At 42.3% G+C, this 21,545-nt stretch overlaps 1 protein-coding gene across 4 annotated transcripts in view; it reads right to left on the bottom strand.

Annotated features, from left to right (window-relative positions):
* Window positions 1-21,545, bottom strand: part of SOCS5 (suppressor of cytokine signaling 5) — a 94,101-nt gene that overhangs the window by 38,126 nt on the left and 34,430 nt on the right. For 2 of the 4 annotated variants that reach the window (XM_056357303.1, XM_056357306.1), the window contains 2 exons: window positions 20,769-20,863; window positions 9,143-16,030 (listed from right to left, as the gene is read on the bottom strand). The gene's annotated coding sequence lies outside the window, so the exon portion shown is untranslated. The remainder of the gene's footprint in view (window positions 1-9,142; window positions 16,031-20,768; window positions 20,864-21,545) is intronic. The other 2 variants (XM_056357304.1, XM_056357305.1) reach the window with 2 other exon arrangements.

Genomic DNA, 21,545 nt, shown 5'->3' with positions numbered 1-21,545 from the left:
TCTCCATCCTTGGAAATACTCAGAAGCCATCTGGACATGGTCCTGGGCAGCAGGCTCTAGCTGATCCTGCATGATGGGGGGGAGGCTGGTTGAGATGACCTCCAGAGGTCCCTTCTAACCTCTACCTTTCTGTCATTCTGTAACATTTAATATCATCGTATCACCTGAGAGCTTTTGCTTCAAAAGCATCGCTTATCTTTGTGCTGGTTTTGGTTAGGATAGAGTTAATTTCCTTCATAGTAGCTAGTATGGGCTATGTTTTGGATTTGTGCTGAAAACAGTGTTGATAATACAGGAATGTTTTCATTACTGCTGAGCAGTGCTTACAGAGCCAAAGCCTTCCCTGCTTCTCACACCACCCTGCCTCACACCACAAGGCTGGGGGGCACAAGAAGCTGGGAGGGGACACAGCAGGGACAGCTGACCCCAGCTGGCCAAAGGGATATTCCATACCGTATGGCATCTTGCTCAGCGTATGCAGCTGGGGGAAGAGGAAAGAAGGGGGTGCATGTTCGGAGACAGTAGTAACTGAGTGGAGGGAAATAATCAATTGCTTTGTTCTTACTACCATATGTTTCATTTAGGGCATCTGATCATAGGGTGGAGGAAAAGAAAGAAAATAGGCTGATAGTTGCTATAAACAAGAAAAAAATTTCCTAATACCAGAAGAGCCAGGCTGTAGCCAGACCCCAGCAGGATGGAGGCTGTGCAAGTGCTGCTTATGATCCCCAGGCTTCACCAGCCTGACCCGCACAGCTGTGGGATCTACTTAGATTTTGGCATGAAGCATTGGTGCAAGGGACCAACAATGAGACCTCAAAGCTTGATGCTACTTGCTGTGGTATTTCTGTACTAATGTGTTGGTATAGACACCCTACAGAGCTGTATCAGTAAGACTTTGAGAAGGATATGAGAAAGCCACCCAACTGTGGATGCTCCAGACAATGAGGCTGCAATGAGTCTATTAAAAGAAATCAGATCACCTCCTTTCTCAGGATACACACACACCTTTGAATGCAAAGCAGTTCCCTGGGGAAGCATCTGGGCAATCCCATCTTTCATAAGGCGATTCATTTGCCTGATGGAGGGCAATGATCCATTCATTGTGGGAAAAGAAAGGGACACTGTGAGGAAACAGGGCTTGGAAGAAGGTGATCAGAGGCTGGAAACTGAGCAGGCTGCTACCTCCCACACTGGCCTGCTTTCATCTTCCAATGTTTATTTCCCGGGCACGCTGCCAGCTCCTGTGCGTGCTGCCAACAATGCAGTGCAGCACTGCTGGGTATGCCGTGCACAGTGTCCCCAGCCTGCCACTCCTGGGTGACACTGCCCGCTTTCTGTGCTATCAGCCACCGTGATTGCTTCACCGGCCCTGAGCTGCCACTCTCACTGCATTTCGTAGCCCAGCTCTGCCAGATCGTTGCTTCTCAGCTGCGCCCCTGACTGATCCTGGTTCTGCATGAAAAACTGCCTGACCCTGGCAAGCTCTGCAGCCCTGGCTCTGAGCACTTTCTCCCAGTCCCTTCTCCAGGGTTATCTTCTCTGCAACCTAGAACAACTTCGAGAAAGCAAATGTAGGCATATACCTTAAATAAAACTTTTTAATTCTAAATGGAGCTTCATAAAGTTTGATGAAGTTAGTGAAGGCGCATGTTCTCCCCTCACTCCTAGCAGCAGCAGCAGTCAGATAGCAAAACTCAGTTAGCAGGAGTTGTCAGGAGTTGTAAAATCAAATTGTTCGGCAAAAGCAGAATAGCACCCTTTCAGTTCAGAAAAGAAGAACCTTTCAGCCTTCTCTGCAGACCCAGCATCCCTGTGCCCAGAAGTCTGTGTGTCTGTGAGAACCGCAGTGCATCTATAGTGGTAGGACTTCCCCATGCTAGGGTGCTTGTTCTAGGCCACAGTGACACACAGCCAGAGGATAGCCCACGAAAGTCAGAGCAGTCATCAGAAGTGTGATCATTTGATGCTGCCTCCTTACTTCCAGGCTTTTTCCTTTTAGATTGGAACGAGATGAACAGTCTTCTCTCCTTCAGCCAGGCTGAGGAGAATTAGTGATGGGAAGTCTAAGATAATAGCAAAGGAAGAGAGTTGGAGGAAAACAATAACCACTTTCATTATCCTGCTGTGGAAATTTTGGTGCGTGTGGATAAATCCCATCACCCAGGACACCGTGAAGCAAAAGGATGATGAGCATGTGCTAGGTAAACCACAAGATTTGGGAGGAGGGACTTGCAATAGGGACAGAGACCTCTGCAAAGCGGGAGTGGACAATCCTGGGGAAGGTAGAGCAAATGCAGAGCCTTGCCTAGTGTCTGATGTAACAAGAATAATCCCAACACGGGATAGATTTAGGATTAAAAACTGAGGAACCCCCATCAGCAGCCCAGCCAGCTCCATGCAGCTGGGCACCCTGAGCTACTAAGCACTACGCTGCTTTGCCTTCACTGACCTCTGACACGTCTGCTTGCATGAAAAATCAGCCGCAGCACAGTGATCTGGTTGTTTGCAAGCGTGCTCGTTGTTCATTTTACAGGACCAAAAGTTGCATCTTGCTGAGATGAATAGAAAGGCAATTTGCACTTGAAAGTGTGAGAACCTCAGGTATCAGAAGAGAAATGTATTTCTGAAAAGTTGACCTGAACATCCAGCATACCTGCCCTGGCAAGAAACTGCCCTTCGAAGAAAAGGCAAGGCTGTTTAAAAGACTGGAACTGATCTGGGGAGATGTATGTCCAAAGGTTCTTAATCTGGGCTAACTGAACATGACTAGAAGTAGAGGAGTGTGAAATAAGGATGCCCTGGTGTAATCACTGTGGCAGAGGAAGAGCTTGGAAGCGGTTACATGCTTTCTCCTTCAGTCCTTCGCTTTCTTCTGCCTGCTCCAGTGCAGCTGAGCTGCAGGAAAGACCTAGAAGCCTCTCTGGATTTTTCTGAAGCTGAGTCATTTGGGTGGATGAAATAAGAACTTTTATGGTGCTCCTTTCTCCATCGTACTTTGATGAGCATTGACACCAAGGCTGAAACATCAGCCTTCTGATTCAGTCACATGTTCCCCACTTTGGACAGGTGTTAACAGTGATTTCACCTGCCAGGCAAAGGACAGCCAGGCTCCAGGACAGCTTCAGGCAGGCGCAACGTGTACAGTGACATTCAAAAGTACTCGGACATGTCCAAGCACCACCCAAGACTGTAGGATGTGGTCTTGATCTTTCTTTTACTGAGTAATACAAAACAACTGCTAGAACCGGTCCCTAGCCTACCCTCTTTTGCTTACATGCTTGTTCATTAAGCAGCTTCCAATCATCCCAAGAGTCTAGAAGTCTGTTCTTGCAGGTGCAAGGAAGCTATCATTTCAAAATATTTTCCCCTGTAATGGATTTATTTGTGATCTGCTCTGGTGCTCTTTTACTAATTTGTGAATTGACATACTTTTGTTACCAGTAAACAGAATCTACCATGACCTTAAAATAACAGGGTCTGAAAGTTTTAAGAGGAAGGTAGATGATTTGCAGAAAGTCAGTGCTTAGCATTTTTTGAAAACCAGGTCCCTCTTTAAGGTATTTCAAACTGAACACATAAAAGCAAAGAAACCCCAAATCATTAGTTACTTTTGAAAATTTTAGCCAGGGAACACTTTTTTACTGCTGGTTGTGGAGTCATTAATTATCATTGCATAGAATGTAATAACAAACCAGAGCTCCCCAATGGGCAAAAAAAGCAAACCACTTCTCTTCTAGCTTTTTTTTGGTTTGTTTTTAGTTTTACAGCAATAATAAAACATACTATTATGCACTTCCAACCGTAAATGTACTCCAAAGCAATTTGATATTAAAACACTAATCATCTGACTGGATGAGTTTTTACAGATTGTTACAGCAGGGCAAGCCAGGAATGTTATTAAGAGTGGCCTGAGGCACAGTGCTATTCCATGGAAACTGAAAAACAGTTAAAAATTTAAAGTGTTCCAAAATTCATTTTCTCAAAGGGGATTTGTGGCACTACTGAGATTAGAGCTGTTCCTATTCAAGCAGCTATATTCCCAATGAGACCTTTGTTTGTGCCTATTTTGTCTGAACAATCTGGTTTATTTCACCATGGCAGAATACTAATGTGAGCTGGCGTTTCTGTTGTCTGGACTTGTTTCGTTTTCTCTCCTTTCTTCAGCAGCAACGCATTTGCATAGTTTTTCAGGCTACAGCAACAGTAGGAAAAGATTGGGTTGAGACCTAGTTAATGCCACACAAATACATTCCAGGTTTGTATTTCCAGTGCTTAGTCCCTGTGACCACACACTGTACTGCTGGATTGGCAGACTGTGCCTTCCGCAGTTCAACACGGAAGACCAGTGTTCAGCATTAATAACAGCACTTTTCATCTGCAGAAGTCACAGCTAGTTGAAAAGAGGTGAAGCAAAACAATGTGTAACTCAGATGCCTGACACCAGCATGAACAGGGTTGCGTTATTTCATCTTTCTGAGTTTTAGAATGAAACTTAGGTGCAAATGGGTAAGGAATCAGTGCGAGAAACATGGGCCAAGGTTTTTGAATATAGATGTGAGCAACCTACAAAACTGCTTTAAAATATCTCTTTGTTGCCCAGGTCACTTGACTGTCAGCATAATTCGACTATAAATTAAAGCAGCTGAACAGTCACCAAGAATATCTGTGCACGCTATATTCTTCTGTGGCAGTGCCCACCACGAGGTGGCCTGGGAGACATTCTGGTTGGTGGCTTCATCTACCTTCATCTACCACGCTTGCAGCAATGAAGTTTTGAACTTGCTCTGTTTTTTCAGAGCACTGAAGATCAGTGAGGTAGGACTGAAGATTTAGATTTCTTACTTTCATAAAAATCTGAGTATAATCAGTAATGTTTAGTGTTAGTGGCTACTAATGTGGTTTCTGAAGGCTGACAGCTAAACTTAAAAAATGGAAGAAACCGCTGAAGTCCATACAATGTCAAAACACCTGAATGATTTAACTTAAATGATCTTGTGCCTGAGCATGTGCATGTGTGTATGCATAAATACAAATACAGATTAGTAATCAACAGCAAGGTAGTAAAAAGAGGACAGATCTCAAATTTTCTTAACTCTTTGTCAAGAAACAAAATACAGAGTGTGTTTATTTCTTTCTTTGGGTTTGTTTTGGGTTTTTTTTGTTGTTGTTGAGGGGAGAATACAAACTGGGAAATACAACTAAAGCCATAATTGAAGAGAGCTGCACAAATGAAAATTATAGGCAAATGAGAGTGAAAGACAAGAATACTAATAAACATGCAATTTATGTGAATCCAGTGTAATTTACATAAGGGTAAACCTTATGTTTATGTTAAGATTAGTGCCTATTTCCTGTATCAGGGCTGTCTGAATTTACTACAGACTGGACATTAAAAGGTACAGTCCTTATAGTACCAACTCAATAAAGACTTGGAGCTTTCTTTCCTTGAAGCAAATTCACAGAATCACAAAGTCACGGAATAGCTGAGGTTGGAAAGGACCTCTGGAGGTCACCATGCCCAAGCCCCTGCTCAGGCAGGGTCAGCTCATACAGGTTGCCCAGGACTGTATCCAGTTGAGTTTTAAGTATGTCCAAGGATAGAGACTCCACAACCTCTCTGCCCAACCTGTAACAGTCAGTGTTAAATCACCCTTCACAGTAAAAAAGTGTTTTCTTGTGTTCAGATGGAATTTCATATGTTTCAATTTGTGCCCATTGCGTCTTGTCCTGTCTCTGGGCACTACTGAGAAGAGTCAGTTTCCCTCCTCTTTGTTACTTCCCATCGTATTTGTACACAGGAACAAGATCCCCCTGCACCTCCTTTCCTATAGGCTGAACGGTCCCACCTCTCCCAGCCTCTCCTACAGAAGAGGTTCCAGTCCCTTAACCATCTTTGTGGCCCTGTGCTGGCTGGACTCTCTCCAGTAAGTCCACATCTCTCTTGTACTGGGGAGCTCAGAACTGGACACAGCACCCTAGGTGTGGCCTCGCCAGAGCTGAGCAGAGGGCAAGGATCGCCTCCCTTGGCCAATCCTCCTCTTATGCAGCCCAGGATGCTGCTGGCATGCTGTTTTCTGGGCGCAGTGGTGCACACCTGCAGTCCCAGCTACCTGCGAGGATGAGTCTGCCAGACTGCTTGAGCCCGGGAGTCATGGGCTGCAGTGTGCTATGCTGAGCAGGTGTCTGCACTAAGGCCAGCAGCAGTCTGGTGATCCCCAGGGAGCCCAGGGTCACCAGGCTCCTAAGAAGGAGTGAACCAGGCTAGGCTGGAAACGGAGAGAGTCAACGTTCATTGCAATAGACAGATTAAAGAAGTTGAGAATGTTTTTGATGTGAATTTTAAGCCTAGAAGGGAATTAAAATGTCTTAAGTATGCTATATTCTGAAAATATTTCATGGTAGTTTATTTTTTAAATGAGGGGAGACTTTTATCACATGTTCAGCTAACTAAATCGTAGCTACTCATTTTCTAAATTAGCTTTCTAAGCTTTATCTCCTAGGTTAGAGCAGGCTGTGTTACCCTACCTTGCCATGGACACAAACAGAGCATCAGTGACTAGTTTAGGCAAGATACTGGTGCTCAGATGAGCTAAGACAACTCTCTGATCTTCTACCGTACACACCCACATACACACACACAGTGGTTTGGCAATGTAATTAGCACTGAACCAAACACATTTGTCAAGCGCATACCTCTTCCCAAGCTTGCACAGCTGGGCAGTGATACACCACCACTGCAGCTGTATTTGCTCAAGTGTCACCCTGTACTGTTGGGGTGACAGTGAAAACAGTCACGTTTGGGGCACTATCGTTGTTTCCCACAGGCATACCACACTGTTCAGGAAACTTTTCTGCTTGCTCTTTTGGATTTCAAATGGGTTGTTGGAATTGACTTTAGTTAAGTCACTCAGGTTGCAAAGTGACCAACAAACTGTGTGTCTCATCAGACCTCGACTTCACCAGTGAGTATTTCCATGAGTGCCGTGCTTCGTTGCCAGCTACACAGACCACTTTTGCATCTAGGATGGAGTCTGCTTTTAGGACATGTCTATCAGGACCAACATCAACTCCAGGAATGTAGACGTAGACATGTCTGAGAAAGCAAGCAGCAAGTTATGGTTCTTTTCAAGCTTCTTCTGAGGCAAGAGGAGGCCTCAGGGGTACATCTCAAAGTGTAAAACAGTGACCAGATTAAAGGAGATTTAAAGTACAGATTAAAGGAGCCCTTATTAGAGTACACATTAGAAGAAGTAGGACAACGAGAACATTTTCTCAGGATGTGCTCAGAACCACACAGGAATTGTTTCAAAGAGCAGTGGCTTATGACTAAAAGAGACAGTTTAAAGTGTTTTTGGACATCATATGTCTCTCATCTTTACCACAGGTTTAGCCTTGCATGGGCAAACCATCCAATTCCAGCACAAGGGGCATTTAATTTCTTATTACATGACACTATTTAAATATTGGCAGTTTGAAGCAATGGTGCAAACCTAGATTTTTATGCTCTGACCTCTATGGCCCTTCTTCTCCACCCTTTTTGTGTTGAAAGACCACTGGGGTTAAGCTGCACATCCTGGCTGGGTGGGAGCACAACCTATGGTCAAATAATACTACTGGTTCCAGGGCTTATTTTTCTAAGCAATCCTTTTGTCTCCAGTTGGGCCATTTCCATTGACAAAGACCGTTCTTGCAGCAATGTAAAGTACTATTAATTTTTTTTATTTGTAACTGATAAGCAGATGGCCTTTTAGCTGGCAATATCCCTAAAGTGTATGTAGCTATATGACTAGAATAAGATTTACTTGAAGAAACTTAAACATTCATGCTGATCTCTCCTTAAATGTCAGAGTTCCCTATTTCTGAAATGTCTTACTCCCACTGATTCTAGTGAAATAGATACTAATTACCCTTTAAGGATTTAAACCGGGAGCATAACAGAAAGCAAAATATAACTCACAGAAATGCAAAATAGAAAAATAATTATGATATTATAAAATAAATTGCAGTGCTGCTTCCTTTAAAAGAATTTACAAGACCTATAAATCTGATTCTACAATGTTTTAGAACTGAAATCTGAGTTAGACCATGTCCTTTAAATTGCAGAAGCCACCTGAATTTAGTTTAAATCAGTTCAACTTACAAGAGTAAGTACAATTTTTTCAACAGGGTCTATTTTCTCCTGTATGTATTTGATAATATAAGCTATAGAATCACTCAGTTGTTCCTATAAAAGACTGTACTTTTGCAAAGTTCTAAAAGCAGGCTCTCAAATCAGCTTATTGCAATATCTGTTAAGAGACAACAAGCTATATTTTCTGTTAGTAGGAACAAGACAAGTATCAAGTTTTGATGTCAGCTACCACCTGTGGGAAACAGTAAAAGAAATTGGCAATAGACAGCATTTAACTCTGTATGACAAGAAAAGCAAGCTATTAGGTTAGTCCCAAAATCTAGCTGATTTTGGCCTGCTAAGTCAAATTTTCATTTTAAGGCACAAAACACTAGTTTTAAGTTCTGAAGTTTTAGTTATAAACAGCCAGTTTATACCTTCAGACAGACATAGAACCAGTTGCCTAGATGACACATAGTATTTTTGGTATGCTTTTGAGCAACATGCTTTTAGATGTACTGAGTCTGGATATCCTTACCTTAGGTTCAATAGAACATTACAGGTTTTCAGGTGCCTTGTGGTGTCACTTTGTGAAATGAAAGCATTCAGTAGCTTTCCACACTCTTCTTCATATATGTACATATAATACATATATGTATTATACCATTTATCAACTTAGTCATGGCTATACATGGAAAGACTGCTGTATCTCACATTCCTCAGAATCTCCCCAGGCCACCCAGCTAAAATGTAGATGGTAAATCTGAGCTGCCCATTCAAAGCTGGACCCGAGTCCCTCTTTCCCTGGGCTTGGCCTGTGCTTTTCGAGTGAAAATTACTGTAGTGCCATCTAGCGCTACTCTGCATCCACGGTATAGCATCTCCAAGGACATTGCTCTGGATTCATTACTTCCAGCTCTAAACACTGAAATCCTCTAAATGCAATTAACTTTCCCCGGGAACATTCCCCCCACCATCCACCCGCCACCCCCCTTTTTTTTCAGGCAAGTAATAATATAGATTACATACATTTCTATAACAGACTTTCCAGCTATGCAGTAAAATTGGCTCTGAGCAGTGTGCTTCTGTGGAATGGGGAAGGAACTGGAGATTACTTTACAAAGAGTGTGTGTTCCCCTATCTTCAGAATGTGCGACTTTTAAAAATAGGAATGCAGAAGTTGCTGAGGGAAGTACGCGTAGAGAAGGGGCCTGGCACCCTCCAGTATGGCCAGTCTGAGTGTGGGGCTGGAGAGCCCCAGCAAGGAGAGGGGAGGTATCCTTGCTTGAAAAGATGATTTTGAAGCACCAGGCCCAGCCCAGCTGGTGAAGAAACTATTCTTTTCCCTGTGTATATGGGGTGCTATCTCCATTGAAAAATCCACAGGGATTACCATATCCCAGGAGATGAAAAAGGCTTCCAAGACTTCCTATGCAATTCTGTTAACAAAAAAGTACCTGGTTCATGTAGCAACTGTCCCTGTTAACTCACCCAGGTCTCCTGCATTCCCTGAATAGAAGCCCTAGAGGATTTTGGTACGGGGACGGGACAGCTGCCCTAAAAAGTAACCGGAGTTGAAAACCAATCACCCAGCCAGCAGCATCTGGCTGGCTGCAGCCTGAAGCAAGGCAGTGTGCCTTGATACACCTAATGCTGTATTTTTGAAGTATTTTTAAAGTATTACTACAAAGACAGTCCTAGTGAGAAACCAATGGAAATAAGCGCTTAGGGGCTTGTGAAAATCCTGCTGCGTTCCTGTCAACGTCTGCAGAAGCTTTTAAATCTGACCTCAAGACACCCTGTGGTCAAGTAAACGTGCTTTGCTAAATGTGACACCGGTTTGTGTGCTGTGGTACAACGTGACCTGTGGCCTGTGTGATTAAAAGTGGCTGCTGTCGCCAGATGTTCCACGTGTCTCCCTAGGCTGCTTATTTAAAGTGCTGGCAGCACCTACCACCAAGCAGTCCAGCACCCAGTGGGCCAAACGACTATGTCTGTTTTCTTGAAGAGCTATAATGTCGAAGCATTTATCTGAAGTAGTTTGAGGCCATGCCCATGATAACAACTGGAGGGTGAATCATTTCAGTTATATACTAGGTTCCACTTGGACCATTAAAGCCTATTCTATGATTTCTTTCATCTCACAATTGTCATAGTTCAAGAACTATACTGGGCTTGCTCTTGAAAAGCCCTACTGACACCCCCAGCATTCGCATTTTCATCGCACCTTCAATACTGATCTAAAATTAGACTCTGTTCCTGAAATGAATATATTGCTCTTCAATATGCAAGCTGAGAATTGAACATACATTCTTGTCTTACATACTTGGTGTTGAATTAGCTTGAGGTAAGATAGGAGGATTTACTTTTTGCCACATCTAAAGTCATAATGAAGATAATAGAAAATGTTTTCTGTGCAGTCTGCTTGAAAGTCGTGGCAATTTATTAGCTAACAGAGCAAATTTTGCCTGATAGCAGTACTATAGGTAAGATAGTAAAATAAATAAGAGAAGTAATATTCTAAAACCCTAACTAAATATACACCAAGGATTTAACCCAGCGTATAAATCTCAAAGCATTAATGCTCTCTTTTTTAATTTAGGAATAGGCGTGAACTTCCACATACTTGATATAAATGTCTAGACCTTATCTTATTTGACGGAATTCATGCCTGTTTAATAAGCAGAATGGTGCCAACAATTTTATAGAAAGCCCCACATGTTTTTTCCCTCTGGAATATCTCCAAGCAAGTCACACTCTTAAAAAAAAAAATATCTGGCCCTCATCCTGCAAAGGCTTGTGTATGTGTCAAATTTTACATGCTGTGAAGAGCCCCAGTGATTTAAATGGAGCTACTCACAAAGTAAAATGTTAAGCATCTGCACAAATTTCACCAGGTTTAGGACTTTTGTTTGAAACACATTTATATTTTCTTAACCTTCACTTTGAAAGGCTCCTAACTGCCCACTTTTCAGTTTTTGTGTATCCAACACTTTCTGTAGTTGTTCTAGTACTACTCCAGCCTGAATTTGCTGGAACATTTCACAGGATCCTGTAAACTGTGCAAGAGGAAACTGCAAGTAGAAACCTACCTAGTCTATAATTTTCACAGATCAAGAGTGCAACACGTGATCCTTCGAACAATATTAAAAGAACTCTGTGAGTCAGTGACAGACAGAAGAATTTGATCCAAAGCAAAGTGCCTAAAGTCCACTCAGCAGGAGTAAGGATGTCCCCCAATGAATACCAACAACTTTCATTTTTTTAAAAAAGTTTATAGTGCTGATCCTGAAAAAAATTTAAAATGTGATTTGAGAATGACACAGTAGAGTACCATCTTCCTGAGTCTGCAGAAGATAATTCCAGAGTCTCTGCTGCTGCCCAATGCATTCTCAAATTGCAAAGGAGTGAAAAAAACCTGATGTGAGAAGACACTTTTCAGATTTTGCCATCTAAGTTCTACAGAACGACAGCAAACCTAACGTCTTCCTGAAGTCTTTGAGGTAACTGCATAAGCTATTTCAGAGGTGTTCACTGTCTATCTTGGATAATGCTCAAGTTAGAGAAGTGAAAGCAATGATTTATAATTACCATCTGACTGCCACCCATTTGGAACATATCACAGGAACTGTGGAAAAGACTAACACAGTTTAATTCAGGGACATTCTTACCGAATTTTACTTTCCACTCTGTTAGCTTTGATAAGAGTCTCAATTTTAGGACTGTGCTAAATATGTCTTAGCAGTAAAAAATACCAAATGTGCAAAAATCTTTTCTAAAGGTCAGGATTATATTCCGATTGTATCTAGAAAACATTTCACACATTTCGTGTGCACAACGTAGTAAACATAAAAATGAGCTGACTGACAGTGTCACAGCTAAAGACAGTACACAACTGTCTCATTGTTTTAAATGTCAAATAGATATTCCACTCTGGTACACTTCAAACTGGTTAAGATACTTAGATGTAACAGGTGTAGATCAATTTTTCACTGTCAAGCAATAAATATAACTTAAGAAACAATATAGAAACAGAAGGCTTTAAATATATATATAGCCTTCCCCTAGGAGTTGTACAGAGGATGTCAACTCATGTGACTTCTGAAGATTCAGTGACATCTGGCTTCATGTATTTACCACACATGATGTTATATTTGGCATACAAAGTTCTCCTCTGTGATGCTGTTCCTAATCCTAAACCCTTGACCCAGCCTGAGGACCTTGGTCTCATCTGCTTTCTGTTGCATGTTTTTGTGGTTGGTTTTTTTTTTTTTTCTCTTTGCTGCTTTGCCTCAGGACAGAACCAGTCTAATCTGTCCGTTCCTTCCCAGATGACCCTGAACATGGCATCAAGCAACAGAGTAGGGAACCAACCACTGCTCCAGTGCAAGTCCTTTCCAAAGAGCAGGTACCTGTGTGAATAAATTGTCTCTCTCCACTCAACCTGGTGAATGAAGATAACGAACCATTGACTTGTGTATGAAGCATGTTTTTTTATATATGAGTCACATAACGGGTGTGTGCACATGTACATGAAGAGAGAGGTCAAAACATACTGTTACAGAAGATACTGGTGCTGGATGTTAGGGGGTGATGCGGGGGGGCACTGAGGTTTAAGAAGGTGAAGAAAGGAAGGACCAACTGTGTAGGAAGGAGGCTGGAGAGAGGAGGGCGAGAGTGAAAACCAGGATGAGCAGGGAGAGTGAAAAGTGGGTGGATAAACTGGAGGAGAGGCAGCAAACAGCAACGGGCCAGACAAATGGAGGCTGGTGCAGAAATAGCAGGCACGCGAATTTTGGAGTTCAGGGCATGGTTGTGTCCAGGAGGATGAGACCCTTCCCAGCTGCTGCTGTTACCTCTAGCCGATGGGAGAAAGGCAGGTGTTTGAAGGCTGTGGCTTTTACTCCCTGTTCTCAGCCTTAAATGGCCACTTTGAGGAAGAGTAACATTTTAAATTGCTGAGAGAGAAAGGGAAAAACAAGGGAGAGGGAGATGGGAGTCGAACCTCAGTGTGACTTGTGATTTTATTTCAGGCTGCTTGCCAACACATACCTTGTTTATTTTTCTGGTTACTACTGGCTAATATTAAGATGTGAGTCAAGTAGTGACCTGTTAAAGATGTTCAGAGGGCTTTCAGTCCGCAGCAGGGAAAAGATTTTGCCACTCCCCAGGTTAAATATTTCATATGGCCACAGGCTGTCTGTGAGTGCAGTGGAGGGTCTAGCTGGAACGGAGCCCAGTGGAGGTGGTCTCTGATAGAGAGGTGAGAGCAAACTGGAAAGCGAGCTGTGCAGAAGCCTATAAATGTGAGTGTCATCTGTAGCCTAACATTACATTGAAATAAAACATATAATGAACTCTTTCAACCTTAAGAAAGATTTGGATGCCTTGATGCCCTAGAGCACGGCAGATCAGTGCCTGGGTTCCTCTTCCCAGCTGCTGCTGCTGCTCACCCAGTGGGAGGGAGGCTGCCAGATGGGGCACAGAAGTTCAGAAACCCTACTAAGCACCTGAGACCTTGACTATAGCTAGTTTAGATAGCAGCAGGGAGCCCCTTTCAAATGCTCCCTCTCACCCCAGGTATCTTCTTTTATCACATCACCTTTAAGAGTGAAGAGGAAATTGTTGAATGCTTACTGGATAGTGTCACTAAGCTTCAGGGACTTAGGGCTCCAGTGCAAGAGTGCTGCAGAACCCATCTCCCTGAGGCATGGGGTCTGCTATCAGCTGTCCATACTGCAGCAGGAGGCTCCCAGAGTCAGTACTGCAAAGCAGCTCTGGTGGCCAGCCTGTGGAGCAAGGGAAGGATGGAGGGACTTATTTTACTCGTTCTCTGTTCACTGTTGTCAAGCAATAGTGCATGGGCAAGTCAGCTTTCATAATTCACGATGGATGATCTGATATTTAATAAGAGTTGCTGGGTTTGCTTTAAAAAGAATTGACACACTGCAGGATTGTCAGCTCTAGAGCCAATCTCTTGCGAAGAGTATCCCATTTCGGCCTGCTAACATGCCCATCTCTCAGTGGCACCGTTTTCTATCCTCTCCATTTAATAGTCAGATTCATTTTCATTCTTTATTACCATTCCTTTAGCTTTACACAGTTCGCTGCTGTAACTCCAAATAATCTCCATCTGGAATATCACTTTGGCTGTCTTTTCTTCTATTACTAGGAACTCATTTAGTTTTGTCAGTGTTTCAGTTTAACTCTGACTTCAATATTTTTTTTTTTTAATTTTCATGGTGAGTTGCTGGAAGATTGTTAGCTCAGTTTCTTGGTGGATTGCATTAGCTTCTCATTCTGATTTAAAGGTATCAAATGCTAAAAGTTAACAGGTTGTGTCACAGCAGATTTCACAGTTTTTTTCAACAACCAGGAATAACGGTTATAATGAACTTGGGGTTTATCCTCCTACTGCCTGCAGTATACTTGTGATGGACACTACCAAGATAGTGAGTTTAGATTTGAACTTTCACAGCTGTTCAGTTGTGTTCCCAAATCTCTGTAACTCCTTGGTAGTGGAATGTTTTCCCCCCACCTCCTATGATTATGTAGTTTCATGTCTCAGTAATTCTAAAAATTGTTTTTACTTAATGGCAATAATATGGACTTCTATATAACTTTACTTGTCTTTCTGTAGGATTGGTTTTGTTACATTATTTTTTTGTTATATTATTATTTTCCCTTTTATCCCTACAAACATAAGAAGTGTGTTAGAACAGACTTGGCTCTTTACCAAAGTGCACAATTAAAATCAGCTAAATCCTTCTTCTCTTTATGACTTCTGTGCATGCAAAGCACAAAGCAATAGACTTATTCAGGACCAGGCTCTGTCCTCTTTTTCACAGGAGTAAATCCAGAGATCTCTGCTGACTGCTCTGGAGTTGTGGTTGAGGTATCTCAGTTCAAATGAGACCAAAATTTCTGCTTCAGTATGTAGCCAGCAGTGCAGTTCTCTCATTGTCAGGAAGATGCTCATTCCTATTTGTGTTTACACTGTGTTTTCAGAATGGTCACAAAGATCATCATATTTTTTTTTTCACCATGCTCTGAACTTACATTGATAATTAAGGGCATTTTACAAAGTATTGTAAAAATTCATTACACTAGGAATAAAGACAACTGATTTTAAAATTTTCCCTTCAAATTTGAATGCATTTGAAATCTATTTGACCTTCTTGGCCATCCTTTCACACAATACAGAATTATGGTGCCATTGCAGCAGGTTGATGCCTACTGGTGCAGCAATACAGCTCTGTCTCATCTGAGGAATTATCTGTAGATCTCTCTTAACAGTTTTCCCCTTCCTTGGGCCTAAAATTTGGCAGGTTCATCTTTTCTCAGAGGGCTTTCTGCAATATGACTGAAATGTGTTTTATGATTAAGTGAGCCGAGGAAAGGACTCAGAAATTATTCTTTTTCTTTTCTACTCATTTAGCATTGCTGTGTGATTGGAGATTCTCTGGCAAAAAAAACCCAAAAGCCTCCTCAGTCTGATGATGTGACTTCTGTGATCTACAGCAAATACTGTCAAAATTGAAAAGTTTGAAAAGGAGTTTTCACTCTTCTCAAATTTTCAATAGCCTACCCTTACCCAACACTGTAGAATTCATTCTGGGATTCTGCCTGTAACTAGGAAATTCTGTCCCAATAAATGGAGCCTTCCTTCAGCAAGTCACTCACTCAACACAGGTGAGCTTCCTTCTTTTGGGGGGCCAGAACCCTTAGGCTTACCTTGAGGACTGCAGGGAAATTGGAGAAGGATGCCTTGTGGACCCCTTGGCATCTGCCACTTCAAAAGCTAGGCTGGGTATCTTTCTGCTGGAAGTGGTGGGCTTGATTTGTGAAATCCAGTTGCTTCTATTGATATGTCGGAGTAAACAAGATGACCTGTGATGACTCTTTCTGGCTGCAGGGCTTATGAATAAATAAAGAAATTAAGAGGCATTGGGAAGGAGCCCATGTTCTTGGGGAGTCATCCCCCACATGAGGAACAGTAAATACATTCATGTGCATAAGAAGCAGAGTTCGAGAGGCCTAAATGACCTTCAAGCTCTTATTTCCCAAGATCTGTGAACTTGGCTTTCTAGCTTTTTTAAGGTGAAGGTTTTCCATAGAATTAATCTGTAATTTGAACACAACTGACACCTCTACGCTACACTTAGGAAATCTGAAAAGATTTGTTGGTTTTGTGTAGTAATTGCCTTCTGCTCCTGCCAGAGTAGTACTGACATGGCACTGTAACAGCACTGACACTGTGGCTGTGGGATTCCCATGTCTCATTCATTCTGTTGAAATGCATTTTTCTACCTCTGACATTTTCTTCAGTAGCAAGATAGAAAAACAGTTGCCGATTCTGGTGTGATATGTTGGCCTGATAGAAATATTTACTCTATTTGTGAGAGATTTAGTAAAATTAATTAAATTTGTTTTAGAAAACATATGACTTGCATTATTGCTCATAGAAATTGCTATGATTTCAAGAAAGCCTCTTTTTATAGCTTCTAGGCTCTTAAGGAACATAAGTTTTCCATAAAATAATGCTTTATATTTCAGAAAGAGTTGGTTTTACTCCAGATGCCAAAAGCTAAGACATTTGAGAATGCGAAAATCTTTTTCTATTTTCATTGGCAAAGAATTCCCATTTCTTATGATATATGATTTTACAGCTTTGTAAGGTGATATGAGCCTCTATTATTGCTAACATTTATTTTGCTTTAGAGGAAAAATCAGCAGGGAAGAATACGAGGTTTTGCAAGAGAGTAGAGAGCATTATAAGTACATTAATTATCCTGGCACTTTTAATATTTCTTCAGATAAATTTGTCTTAGTGTTACAGCTCCATTACAGTTAAATGCCAGTCACCTTTTCAATGTTCTACGGTGATTTTTAGGATTTAGAATGGCATCATATAAAACTGTCTCTCAGCCCACTGTATATTTTTGCAATAAAGCTCATTGTTTAGATAATTGTTTACCTTGCCTGTTCTTAATCATTTCCCTTTCATTTAAAAAAAATCCAAAACATTATTTGAACTAATGATGTCTGTTTAACTGACATAAAAATTTAATAGTCCTTTTTAGATGTACAGATCCTTGAGAATGACTTAAGTGGCAACATTTCAAGCGCACCGTTGTTGCAGATGCCTGAAGCGTGCCTCCCATGTATTGTTCAATCTGTTTGTGCAACACGCTGATTCAGTGTGTGCTCCATCCCTCCTCTTCTTGCCTGTCCACACAGTAAACCGAAGACTCTTGGTCACGCAGTAGCAGTGACCACTGAGGCAGTTTTTGCCTGCACCCGCATGAGCAGGGGCGTTTACACTCTGAGCATCTGGCCTTTATAGAACAAATTCTGTGCTGGAGAGCTAAGCATCTACAGCAAAGCCATGGATAAATTAGGATGGACCCAGAAAAAAAGGAGACTTAAGAGGCCTAGCTTTCACCTCCTTGAAATTTATTCCATAGATTCCAGCAAAGTTAGTCTTTCACAGTGGTTCAAAAGGGACGAAAACCAAGTTCTGAGTCTGCAAAAATCTGCATACTTCAAAGAAAACAATTCTGCCTGCCTGTCTCCAAATCTCTTCTCTATTGTCCTGCCCTGCATGACCTGCTGTCCCCTCACTCCTCCTGCTCCCTCTCTGCTCCTTCAGTAGATACTGCAGTTTTGCACAGGTCTTTCTCCAGGCCTGTTTACTTCTTTCTCTGCAGGAAAGAAGGAACTTTTTGACAGTGAAAAAAATACATACTTGTGTCACAAAAAGACAAGCCTGGTCATAAAGAAGCCATTCAATACCTTATCTGTGTACAAAATTTCATTGCAGATTCAAAATCGAAGTTAGAGGAGAACCCTGTCAGCCTGATGTAGCATGCATGACTCAAGGCACAAGTAAGCAAATCCCAAACTTGCTACTTCTGTCATCTTTCCTCTGTCCGTTGCTGTGTGAAACAGCGAATAAGGATGTGAAAGTCAGTTAAGTAACTCACAGAGTCAGTTTCCAGAGAAGTGAAGGTTGCAGAATTTGCTCTTCCTGGGTACATCCATGGCTTCGAAGCTTGCTTTCAAACCCACTTTCACAAAGTTTCTGTTTGTCCGTAAGCTGCCCAGAAGCCACTACACACTCAGACTGGGGTCTGGCACAGCCCAACTGACTTGCATTGCACTGAAAAGTCGGGTTTTACCCAGAACTCATGAAATTGCATACCAGAAGCATGCATGCCACATGGATCAATCTAGCTACACCCTCAGCCTTCCCTGATACTGCCCTTCCAGGCATGCCCACCCATTGCAACCAGCCTTAGATGGCAGCATATCTGGGCAAGTCTAAAAACTCTTCTGGAAGGCAGAGTGAGAAACAGCCTGGTTCCTCTGCCCTTATTTCATCTGGGAGTCCACAGCCTATCACAAAGCCCATCAGAGTGTTTCTAAATACTACATAGCAGTACATCTGTTCTTTCAGTTCCTATCCTGAGGGTCAGTTCTGGGTGACATTTTTCAGCTCTTATATATAATATGCCACGTTATTTTTTTTCTCAAGAGTTACATCGTCTAGGACAAGGCCTGTCATAGTGTGTGCCATAGTTTAAGGAATGATTGACTACCTTATAAGGCATGGTGTCTTGCCTAATCTTTTGCTTTTTTCTCCTCCAAGGCCAGCTGAGGTTCTCAGTCCACCCAGGCTGGAGGAAGGAAACCAGGACAGACAGCAGGGGGAGGTGCTAGAGCAAGTACAAGGGCATACCAAAGTTAGTTGCTCCTAAGACAGGATTTGTCAAGTGTGACAAAACCCACCAAGCACAGTGCATGCCCTATGTCACACAGGACATACAAGCCTTGATGAAAAGTGCAAAACCTGACCGGGCCTTTGGCTAATTGGTGCCTCCCTGTGTCCATTTTTTCTAGTCTGTACAGCAGAGAACCAAGATATGTTTGCTAACTGGCCAATTTAAAAAACAAACAAACAAACAAACAACCCCCCAAAAATCCCCGACCAAACCAAACCAAAAAAAAATATGCAAAAACGGGCATTCTTGCAACTGACTGATGCATGTGCAGGAGTTTTGGCCAGTCAAGGCTATGCCAGAGTTATTGTGCGAAATGATTTGCCTGAAAACATGCAGAGCCCAAGTAGCTGTGTGTCACAGATCAACTTCTAGGCTAGTTACAGCAGTTGGCACTACTGCTGCTAACTGCAGCAAACTAGGTTGCCTTGCCAGCAGCTAGAATGGTGATGGCCAAAATGACCAGAACAACTGACTGGGGTGCAGCCCTAAGCCAGGCAGAAAGGAAACATCCAGGGTGTTGCTGAGGGCAAAAGGCTGGCTCTTGGCACAGCTGTCACTTGCTTACTTGGTAGTCTGCAGAGAACTCTGACATATATGTGTATCAGCCATGCCAATGTCCTCCAGCAAGGCATGTGTTTTGGTTGATTCTTGTGATGTGAAGGGAAGTTCCTTCTGAGGGAGATCCCACAAGGAAAGAGACACCCCTGCATGGGCACTGGATTCATGGAGAAGTCGGACTGCCAACCAGCAGATGTCTCCAGGTCCAGGATGTCACCAGCAAAGATGACTAGGGTATGTAAGCGAGTGACTCCAAAGGGAAGGCAGGGACCATTAGGGAAAGACTGAAGGGCTATTGCTCCTCTAACAGCATCAAACAGGGCTGTGAAAGATTGTTGAAGTCTAGTTGTGTTTGCCAAAATGCCACAAGCTGCCCATGAGGCATGCCCACGTAAACATGGCATTGCAGTCACCCTCTCCTCATCCACAATCCTTTCCCTGCAGCTGCTTTCCCTTCAGTCTGGATGCCTGGGTAAGCAAATCTTGCAGTGACTTGCCTTTACAGATCCACTCTTGGTCTAAGGGATTCCTGTCAAGCTCACAGAAGTTACGGAGTACAAAGAGAGGTGTGTGGGATTGCTGGTGCACCAGGTTCACTACTGCTGAACTTCAGCATGAAGACACTGGAAAAACTGAGGTTTCCAGTGTTGATCAGTGGAGCAAGACACAGGCTGTGCTGTGCTTGACCAGCTGTAACATCCTGAAGACCCTAACAAGTTAAAGCCCAGTGTCTTACTTCAGTATTGTTAATGACAAATATTCAAAATTCATGAGGCAGCACCCCAAAAACATAAGTTGCAGGTTTTTCTGTTAACATTTTTAGGGTTTTAGAATTCATCATTTTTCTTTGCCATGTCACATGACATAACATGATTCCAGCACTTGGATTTAAGAACTCCATGACATCCTACTATTGTAAGATACATAATAAAGTCATGTGCTTCTAGAGCAATGAATAAGATTCCATGTTATTACCATTTTATTTCATTTCACTTCTTTCATGAAATTGCTTGAGTCACATGGCATGAAACATATTTAAATAATTTCTGGAAAGAAACCTATAAATGTAGAAAACTGAGATGAAGTATGCAAGTCATATAACCAGTACATTCCTTTTATCACACAATGGCTTCAGTTCTCACAGGAGTCTACTCATGTTTAAATAGTGACAGTCTTTGGTGCCACTGAAATGTCATAAATTCTTGATCAAAGGACCCCACAGCCTTTGATTACATGAAAACAGTCAAGTGACATAAAACATGGCACTTTTCACTGTGGTTTACATACAGATTATAGACATGCTATATACTTACAGTTTTTCATTGCATATGACAGCTTGTGACCTTCTGGGTTTCTTTTCATGTGCAAAACCATGAAGGGCTTATAGTTCTCCCAATGATCCATTTAACTAAGACAAAGGAAATAATTTTATTCTATACAGAAAATACAAGCTTTGAACTTCAAATATATCCCATTTCCCTAGCTACACAGACATCTTGGGAGCAATCAGGACACATCTGAACTAGCGGTCTATGCCATTTTAGATGACCTAGGCTGTCCAAGGCATCCTTATTGGGCTGACAGATATGGTAAGGACTTACAGGAGACCTAAGCCCTTTTGAAGCGGCAGCTGGAGGTGTGTCAGGATCTAAGAAGACACTAGATGCCTCTGATTAGGCAACTGAATCACCTAGCGCCTAATATTCAAAGCTGCACCTACACAGGACAGTTGACAAAATCCATACACTGTGGTACCCACCAACTCCTGCGTCTGTATACGCAAGCAGTTGTTTTTAGAAGAGTTGCTGATTTTGCATACACACATTTCAGGGACCGTGCCTTGTTCAGGAGCCAGTGTCAATCAGTTGCCTCTCTGTCCTTTACATTTTCTCCATTAATCATTCATAAAATCTTGCAAAGATGGTAGAAGGCACAAACAGGAGCTAGAGACTAAGGTAACTCACATACCATACCACTGAGCAGACACCAGAACTGGTATGTGGCTGAACAGGATTACTTAAGAGGCACAAGGAGGGATGCAGGAGTAGTAAGTCCTTACACGAGATTCTCATTTCTTCTCTGGGATGCGC

The sequence above is a fragment of the Falco biarmicus genome, chromosome 12 (assembly GCF_023638135.1).
Source record: "Falco biarmicus isolate bFalBia1 chromosome 12, bFalBia1.pri, whole genome shotgun sequence".
NCBI classification, from domain to species: domain Eukaryota; kingdom Metazoa; phylum Chordata; class Aves; order Falconiformes; family Falconidae; genus Falco; species Falco biarmicus.
Note: the sequence above shows the minus strand (reverse complement) of the source record. Positions and strands in the feature narration are given on the sequence as shown.